General features: G+C 42.3%; 1 protein-coding gene and 1 long non-coding RNA gene across 2 annotated transcripts in view; both read left to right on the forward strand.

Annotated features, from left to right (window-relative positions):
- The window catches only part of roraa (RAR-related orphan receptor A, paralog a), a 542001-nt gene that overhangs the window by 317406 nt on the left and 214595 nt on the right, over positions 1-10000 (forward strand). The window lies entirely within an intron of this gene.
- On the forward strand, positions 1342-3773 carry LOC134446959 (uncharacterized). Its single transcript, XR_010034542.1, has 3 exons — positions 1342-1399; positions 2122-2194; positions 2589-3773. It is a non-coding gene; the product is annotated as an uncharacterized LOC134446959 (long non-coding RNA).

Consider the following 10000-nt stretch of genomic DNA (forward strand, 5'->3'; position numbering starts at 1 on the left):
ACTGAATGTTGGTTTCTTGTTAGAAACGAACACATTTTGAATATAATTTTGTTCTGAAGTTACAACATGCCAAGTTAGTGTTGTAAGCCTGTTGGCGCCAAAGTTAAGAGTTAGCTAAATGTCCGCTAGTAACATTTGAGCTAGCCAAACTGAATAATGAATCTCTTGTCCGCTAGCAACATTAGCTAGCTAAAGTCTCTTTTTTTTGTTAAAAATGAACTCCCTTTGAGTATAATTGTGCTCTGAAGATATCCAGTTAATGTACTTGAGCCAAAGTAAAACAGAAATACCAGAGAGAAGAGCTAGCTAGAAGTTCGTTAGCAACATTAGCTTATCTTTTAGCTGACTCAGAAGCTTGAAGTAGCCACAACTTATGCCTGATTTTTATTGTTAGAAACGAACTCATTTTGACTATACACTTGCTCTGAAGTATGTTTTAACACATGTGCCTTTCCCTGTTCGTTGTGTAAAGGAAGTGAGTAAGTAAACTGAACTTGTTATTGTGCACACAGTGTGCTGTTTTGTCCCATTCTGTTACTGCCAACTCTGTGGGCTGTTCTCTCTGTTCAGGGAGAAACCACTGTCAGCCATCAGATCGTGTTCTTTTCAATAAATAGGCATTACCTATTTGACAGATTTCTCCTGAAATAATGAGCCCAGAAACACCCAGATGTGTAGGGTGCTTAATTTTTGGCTTGATCAAAGATGCTTAATTTGTATGTTACTGCAATAAATATTTAGATTTCTTTGCCCATCCTTTTTGGATCTACTAGTAGGCCTAGTGATTTTAGAGGTCTTAACAAGTGGGCTATGCATCAGATTTCATTTCAAGTGATGAGTAAAATATCCAGAAAGATATATAATCTGTTCTTTTTGCCCTCTAGCTTAGCACACTGAATTCTTTGAGCCATCTGGTGTCAATCCGTGTGGGAAAATGATCAATGAAAACAATTTAAGAAATGCATCTTATAGATGTTTCATATTGTAGGCCTATTTATTGTGTCATGGTGGTGTCATTTTTCAAACTTTATTTTTGTGTAATAATTAGGCATATTGATACATAATCATGTTCATGTTTTGTGCTGTCTTGCTTTGCAGATGAGAATATTGCTGAAGGATCCTACATGGAAGCTGGCTGATTACACGGAGTGATTCCTCTGGTGTGGTGTACCTCAGAGAAATAAACACTGTTGCAAGAGGTGAGTTTAAGTTTATAAAGTCACACAAAACCTATCCATGTATTTTTAAAAAGTCAAAGTTCTAACTTGCTCTGTATTTCATGCTGTCAATATGAGATGCATACTAATGTTGTGTTATTATTGCAGCTGAGAAGATGGCAGCTCTGGTCGTAGTGGACCATATCTGCAAATGCTTCTGAACATTGACAGAATTTCTAAAGGTTAGCAACCATTCACAAATTTACACCACATGTATGTGTGTTTCAAATGTCTTAACAGTTTGAAGCACACACTGTTAATCAGAGATGCGTCCTGTTCATGCCGTGTGTTCTTTTGAGAGGATAGTTAAGGAATAATGGCAGCTGCCTGGTTACAGTACATTGATCCCCTTCAGTTTGTAAATGTTAGCATTTTTTTTAATAAAAATCTGCACCAAATGTGTGTTTCAAATGTCTACTATCTAACAGTCTGAATAACACACTCGTACACAGTGGTGGACAAAGTAAAAGTACTTTTGTGGTGTAATTACAACAGTAGCACATGATATTACATAGCTGTTACACCGTTTGCTCCAGTATACCTACCTATTGAGATAGACTGTGTTATTACTGAAAAACAATAAAAACCTAACAAGAACCCACCACAAACTCAATCCAACCTGTGCAGAATCAGCTCATCGTAAGACAAGTACATTGGTCTACTTTTTACTCAGATAAGTTACCTGTGTTGGAAAGAAACAAAAAAACAAAAAAACAAAAATAACCTTTTACTTTTACTTTGTCCACCACTGCTCATACATGACATTACCAATTAGTGTGTGCTCAGAGCGGCAGTTTACAACCCACCCTTGGTGCCTTCTGCTGTTAGGCCTATGACACTGAGCCCACCGTTTCATTGATTGGAGTATTTGGGTTACATTTTCTCAATTTGTTGTATTTTTCAGGATCGCTGAGGACTCCCCCTCCATGCGTGACATCTTTGAGAAATTTCCACGCTTTCTGGAGATGCCAAGTTTGGTACGTCTGCCAGACATTTTTTTAACCTTTATTTAGAAAGAACAAGTCACGATATAGTTGTGTGCATTGTTGATTTTGGCTATACTTGGTGTTAATTAAGCTTCCTGATACTGCATGATTTATACCGTTCACTCAGTAGAGTAAAGCTTTCTATATAACCTGTTAGAACAGGGCGTTATAAATTTTCTGGTTACCAGAATGGCAATTACTGAGTCGCAGTGCATTACTAAAGGCCCTATGTTATGTCATAGTAGAGTAGTACTGGCAATTAACCTTTCAATGACTATTACAGCATGTTTCAGATGGTATGGCGTGCATTATGGGGCTAAGCACCATTGATGTATCTCTCTCTCTCTCTTTCTCTCTCTCTCTCAAATCTTAAAAATTCTTTCAGACTGGAACCAACTTTGCATCCCTCGGCACTGACACTGAGAAGGTTTCAAGGACCCCACTACTAGGAGGCGAGAGTTTGACACGGCAGTGTCATCACTGCCATGGATGACAACGTAACCATTCCTGTTGGTGATTGCCTGACTTGCGCAGTGACAAGCTTTTCATGCTCTACTGGGTGTGTAACTTGGCATATCCACCACAGTTTAACTCTGTTTTTGCCTCTTTTGAATATGTGTACGATATAACCATCTCAACCAACAAGTGGGCCAAGGTACTGGAACATTTCTCACTTCAAGTTGCTCTGTAGTCACTGGACATTTTTTTAAACATCTACGCAGACACCACCACTCCACACCATGTGTATTTTAATTTCTTCTGATTCCACTGACATGCAGACTACATCCTATGCAAATTCAGGTAATTTACCTGGTACTGGAGAAACAGCATTGTATGCCATTCTAAGTGATACTTGCCTCCTTGTTTTGCAAAAATGTACTGTTCTTTGAATATAACTTAAAGTAAGATCATGTTTACTCTGAGGTTTTCTCCGGTTGTCAAGCACAACCTTAACGTTTTGTAAGTAAGTAATAGTCACAGGATATGCATGCATTTGTAATTTGAATTTTCGTTGAAAACGGCTCACCAAGCATAAAATGTTACCTCTGCTTTTGATTTTTCTTTTTTTTTTTTTAATGTCCCTTAATACCAGCCTGTCTTTTTGTTGTGTCCACACAACTTTACCATCATCAGTGTTGGGAAGGAACAGATTGCTGTAAGTTACTGTATCCCCATCATTTCAGATCAGTGCTTTAAAGCCTTTTGAAATTAAATTGTTAATAAACTTTGTGAAAACAAACTCAAATCTTGGTTATTGGTTATGATTGATATAGCTTTGAAACTGTTAATTTGGAGTGAAGTAATTGCAGTGTCCATCTAACCAAGCAAATCGGTTAAAATTTTAACCAATATCTGTGTCGGACACATATTAATCGAACAAATTGGTCAAAACAACCATTGGGGGATTGGTACATTTTTGACTTATAAAGATTGGTTAAACATAACCAATCTATTGGTCAAAACAACCGATTTAGAATTGGTTAGTTTTTTAACCGATCTAGATTGGTTGAAATTTTAACTAAAGTCTAATCGGTTATTTTGACTAATATTTTTCTCGGACACATATTAATCGAACAGATCGGTTAAAAACTACTAATTTTTTGTTTATTTTAACCAATCTTTTTTAAGAGTGTATGAGTCTGTGGTGATTCGGAATTGAAAAGACAATTCTCGATCACACTTAACGTCTGAATGGTCATTCATCTTCTCCATGTCAACATTTTTACTCTTTGGGGAGAACTTAAAGGTACACTGTGCAGGAAATGGTCAAAAAGGGTACTGCAACTATGCTGCTCATTGAAACTGGGCTGTGTATTGCCAAATTTGACCTTTACATGAAAGTTTACTAAGTAATAAACTCATATTTTCTAGTATGATCCAAGTACAGTCACTTTTGCTGCTAAAAAAATCAAAATGGCAGACCCTGGAGAAGATCCCTCTTTTCATGTATGAAAAGTGCAATTGTTCCTGTTATAATTAATACTTATTCATTGATGGTGGTGGTAAGTATTCATGAAAAAGGTAACATTAGTGAATGGGCAGCATGTTGTTGAGTCTGTCATTGTAAACATGTGGCATCCTTGCGTTCATGTTTTTGTGTTGCCATGCGCGTACAGAATATGTCAGTATGTCTGCACACACCTAGCCGATGTCAAAGTGTCTGTGTGCATGCCTTTATGTCATGGTGCAAGCATGTGACACAGTGCACGGCTAGCAATAACGCTAACGTGTACACTAAAGCAAAGATGGGTGCCTGCTGTTTGGATGTCAGTGTGTGCAGTACACTATGTCAGAGTTCCTTTATGTTCATACCTTTGAAGTAGCTGGATACTTCATATTTGCTTTAGTATCAAAAAATGCCTTTTATGTTTCATATGGGCATGCACAACAACAAATGCTTCGTAAATGTCACCACAAACAGCGCAGGCCTGTATTATATTTGAATGCTCTGCAATGCACTGCAATACACTGCCCTGTATACAGTAGGAACGGTATGTGTGTGTGCGTGTGTGCGTGTGCGTGTGCGTGTGTGTGTGTGAGTGCATGCGCATGTTCTTTTCTGGCATTAACATAAACTGTAAATGGATTTTTTTTCACATCATTTGCAGCCGTCAAGATAAACATACTCTAGGCTTTCATTTCTAACAACATATTCCATTGCCTTGTTCCGATCATACGGCCTTTGCCTTGTCATCACGTAACACAAGTTATGAAAACATCCATTATGATTTCCGTGCGTAGCCGTCAGTCATGCGGTTTTCTTCTGGCACTAGACAGCTCCCTGCGCTGCGCTGCGGTGGCAATGGCTACTGGGCAGGTGTTGACAGCACCCATAGAGGCTGCACTGCTGCGGTGGCAATGGCTACTGGGAAGGTGTTGACAGCACCCATAGAGGCAGCACTGCTGTGGTGTTAAATGGCATCAAGGAGGGGAGAGAGGAAGCAGCTTGACAATCAGGAGCTTTGGCTCAGTGTGGGAAGCAGTTGGGCTGGGCAATATGACGATATACTGTATATCGCTATCGTGATATTAAAGTACAGGGCTCCAGACTAACTTTTTGCACTGGTTGCACTGGTGTGCCTTAAAGATTTTTTTTAGGTGCACCAGCACAAAATTTAGGTGCACCCAAATGCACTTAGTATATATCGTGACCTTTCTCCTATATCGTTTATATCGTGATAGTAATTTGATCCATTTTACACAATTGAATATCATTAAATTACATTTCATGTTGTCACAATACACACTATACGTTCATGTAACTGTAAAAATAAGAATAAAAAGATCCATTTTAAAGAAAGGTTTTTTTGCGACATGAAAAAATAAAGAGCAAATAAAGAGAATCACTGAAAACGTATGTAATTGTGCTATATTGTGATATATATCGTTATCGTGATATAAAGTAATCCATATCGTGATATAGTTTTTTTTTTCATATCGCCCAGCCCTAGGAAGCAGCCTGACAATCAGGGCTTTGGCCCAGTGTGGCGAAATCTGAGAAAAAAAGGGCAAGACGGGGAAGGAGGAAGAGTTGTGGCAGCGCAGCGTTGTGCAGTGGAGGATAGAAAGAAGATTGAAAACAAAATAATGAGTGAAGTGTGATGGGAGACACGTTAACCCCTTAAAGCGATGGTTCGGAGTAGAATCACCCTAATGCCATTTGAACCGTGACACCCATCCACCTTTACACCCGAAGTGTTTTCTGCCGCAGACTTACATCAACAGAGTTGCCGTGTTATTCGATGTTTATTCCGGTTAGCTTGACTCAAGCGCATATGGATACTGGGCACCGTCTCCAAACTTTCCCCACAAAAATAACATGTCATTACACCAAACTTCTGCAGTAGCACAAATATGGTCTGTACTCACGAAACGAAGCATTTGGAAGTTTGGAAATAGTCCAGGAGTTTAGTATTATCAACACAAGCTGAATAGCTTCTCTGCTGCTAAAGCTGTGCCAACGTTACTTCCGTCATATGAGACAAGCCCGTAAAAGTCTTCAACAAACTTCCAGACGAGAGTGTTAAAAAAGTTTTCACTGAATTGTGATTAAGGCTTATATTTTCAAGGCAATACTTAAAATATATTTCAAATCTTACCTACTATCAATTAGACAAGGATTTTCGTTATCAATACTGATGCTGAATTCACTTTTCATTGTGCATATTATGAGCTTCGTTGAGGACTCTTACATGCTTGTCTTAGATGACGGAAGTAACGTTGGCGCAGCTTTAGCAGCAGAGAAGCTATTCGGCTTGTGTTGATAATAATAAACTCCTGGACTATTTCCAAACTTCCAAATGCTTCGTTTCGTGAGTACAGACCATATTTGTGCTACTGCAGAAGTTTGGTGTCATGACATGTTATTTTTGTGGGGAAAGTTTGGAGACGGTGCCCAGTATCCATATGCGCTTGAGTCAAGCTAACCGGAATAAACATCGAATAACACGGCAACTCTGTTGATGTAAGCCTGCGGCAGAAAACACTTCGGGTGTAAAGGTGGATGGGTGTCACGGTTCAAATGGCATTAGGGTGATTCTACTCCGAACCATCGCTTTAAGACACGGCCCGTTTAGGGTTAAGATTAGGGACGGTATGGTCGGTTGTCATGACGACGATTCAAACGTCGTCGGCAACAAGGACACAGATAGCTATTGTGACGTAGGCACGTAATACCGCCTCCGGACGAAACAACCGAGAATTTGTTTGTCCCTTCTAGTGATAGCAGCAGTGGGAGCAGGACAGAGGAGACAGAGTTTCCTGTCGTCTGAGAGAAAATCAATACGCACTCTTCACCCCCATGGGCTGTGTCTAACACCCCTTCCCCACACATGGACGCACATACACAAACACACGCACGCACGCACACAGGCACGCAGGCAAGCACGCATGCACGCACGCATGCACACACACACACACACACACAGACACACACGCACGCACGCAAACACACACACACACACACACACACACACACACACACACACACACACACACACACACACACACACACACACACACACACACACACACACACACACACACACACACACACACACACACACAGTGGACACCGTAAGAAGTCTGACTCTGACTCTTACTCTGACAGTTAGCTGCCGGCTGGTCTCATAGGACGCAATGTTAACTGCTAGCGTGTAGGTAAAATGTGCACTGCCATACCCAGAGAACGGTTGAAAGTACTGGAGAACAGTAAAACCCTATTATTTAACTCAAGGGGAGGTGTAAAATAAGCTTATTTCCTAAAATGGGACAGTGTCCCTTTAAGTGTGAATCAATGGCTCTTCTTTCCTCATGTCCTTCATCTTGCTTCTGCTCTCCCCCTCCCTCTCTCTCTCTTTCTTCCACTCTCTCCCCTCATCTCTCTCTCTCTCTTCCTGCTTTCTCCCCTTATATCTCTCTCTCTTTCTTCCACTCTCTCCCCTCATATCTCTCTCTCTCTTTCTTTTGCTCTCTCCCCTTATCTCTCTCTCTCTCTTTCTTCTGCTCTCTCCCCTTATATCTCTCTCTCTCTCTCTTTTTTTCCTCCTTTACTCTCTTCTGCTCTCTCTGCTCTTCGCACATGCTCTCTCTTCCTCTCCCATGTCCTCCCTCTATCCTGCTCTCTGTCTGAACCCCCCACCTCTCTTCTCTCTTATCTCTCTCTCTCTCTCTCTCTCTCTCTCTCTCTCTCTCTCTCTCTCCCTCTCCCTCTCTCTCTCTCCGTCCCCTTCTCTCTCTCTCTCCGTCCCTCCCTCTTCCTCTTCCTCTTCCTCTTCCTCTTCCTCCCAGTTCCCGTCACACAGTAGACTCTGGGTCAGTGTGTCAGTGTGCCGTGTGCCACTGATGCTAACGTGTGTTGACAGGCCTTCCAACCCCCACCCTAAAAAATGCACATGCTCTGCCCCCCCAACCCCCACCCCACCCCACCCCACACTTCCCAAGTTTGGCAGACTCTACCATTGCCTTCCCACAGGGGGGGCGGCTGGATGGATGAGTGGGTCAAGGGAACGCGAGTGTGTTTTGTTTTTTATTTTAAAAAAAATAATTAAAGAGATTAGGTCCAGAAGGTCTGCGGACAGAAACACTTTTGAGATGAGCCTTTTTTGCCTTGGTTTTATTTCACTGCCATTAACAGACGAATCCGCTACATTTTAGCGTAGCGGCACTCTGCTATCGAGGCGAATCCCTGCGAACTGAATAAAACATGGATGTGGTATTGTAGCCAGCCAGGCGGAACAGGAGGAGGAGGAGAGGGACAATGACGCGATGAACAATTAATGAGGAATGCAGTCGATTTCCCTGGAAAAAAAAGCTGCATTTTATATGAGTCATCATCACCATCTCTTCAGTTACAGTTACAGCTTGATGGAGTGATTTTACTGTATTCCAGTATTTTACTGTATTACAGACTTCATGTTTTCTTGACTGTACAGTATGGATGTGTTTACTGTATGTGTTTACTTGAGTGTGTGGTATTGTAACTGTGTACTGTATTACGGAATGTGTACGCATCTAGCAATACGCATACCAACAAAAATATCTACGTATACACAGTCAGAATATGACACACACACACACACACACACACACACACACACACACACACACACACACACACACACACACACACACACACACACACACACACACAGCGTGAATTAGCTTCCGCTTTCCCCCGTATGTGAATGGTGGCGGGTGATGGACTTTGATATATCCTCCAGTGCTGCTCGGGACGGGAGTGTCAGTGTGAGAGAGAGAGAGAGAGAGAGAGAGAGAGAGAGAGAGAGAGAGAGAGAGAGAGAGAGAGAGAGAGAGAGAGAGAGAGAGAGAGAGAGAGAGAGAGAGAGAGAGAGAGAGAGAGAGAGAGCATTAAGTAAAGAGCTTGGAGGTTTGGGAAACATCACATCAGGACCATTGTAATGGGAATTGACTGCCGACTTTGATCATCAGTCCTGGCATCGAGCGCTGTCACACCGCCTGGGTTACGCAAATAAGCAGAGAGGAAGAGGAGGAGGAGGAGGAGGAAGAGGAGAGGGGGAGAGGAGGAGGAAGAGAGAGAAACGTGCAGAGAGGAGGACGGAGGAAGAGAGGGGGATGGGGGAAAGAAGAGAGAGTGAGAAACGTGCAGAAAGGAGGACGGAGGAGGAGAGGAGGGAAGAGGAGGAGGAGAGGGGGAGAGGGGGGAAGAGGAGGAGGAGAGGGGGGAAGAAGAGAGAGAGGAACAAGCAGAAAGGAGGACGAGAGGAAGAGGAGGACGAAGGAGGAGAGAGTGGGGAGGGAGTGAAGGAGAGAGAGAGAGAGAGAGAGAGAGAGAGAGAGAGAGAGAGAGAGAGAGAGAGAGAGAGAGAGAGAGAGAGAGACAGAGAGAGAAACTGATAACAAGCAGAGAGGAAGATAGACTGAAAGAGGAGGACAGATGTATGAGGAGGATGGGAGGATAGAGAACAGGGGAAAAGAAAGAGAGAAAAGTAGAGAGGAAAAGGAGGAGGGAAGGGGAAACAGGGAGGAAGAGGGAGGAGGGAAAGAGTGAGAGTGAGAGAGTGAGAGAGAGAGAGAAATAAGCGAAGAAGAGGCAAAGAGGAAGCGAGACAGGAAGAGAAGAGGAGGAAGATAGGGGACGACTGGAAGGGGAGGATAGAGGGAGAGAGGGAGGGAGGGAGGGAAGCAGAAGGAAATCAAGAGCTAGGAATAAATGACGGTGAAAATTAGCTCGTACGTTAAGGAGATAGAACTAGAGAGGTGTGTGTGCGTGTGCGTGTGTGTGTGCGTGTGTGTGTGCGTGTGTGTGTGTGTGTG

This window comes from Engraulis encrasicolus, chromosome 4, assembly GCF_034702125.1.
Source record: "Engraulis encrasicolus isolate BLACKSEA-1 chromosome 4, IST_EnEncr_1.0, whole genome shotgun sequence".
Taxonomy (NCBI): domain Eukaryota; kingdom Metazoa; phylum Chordata; class Actinopteri; order Clupeiformes; family Engraulidae; genus Engraulis; species Engraulis encrasicolus.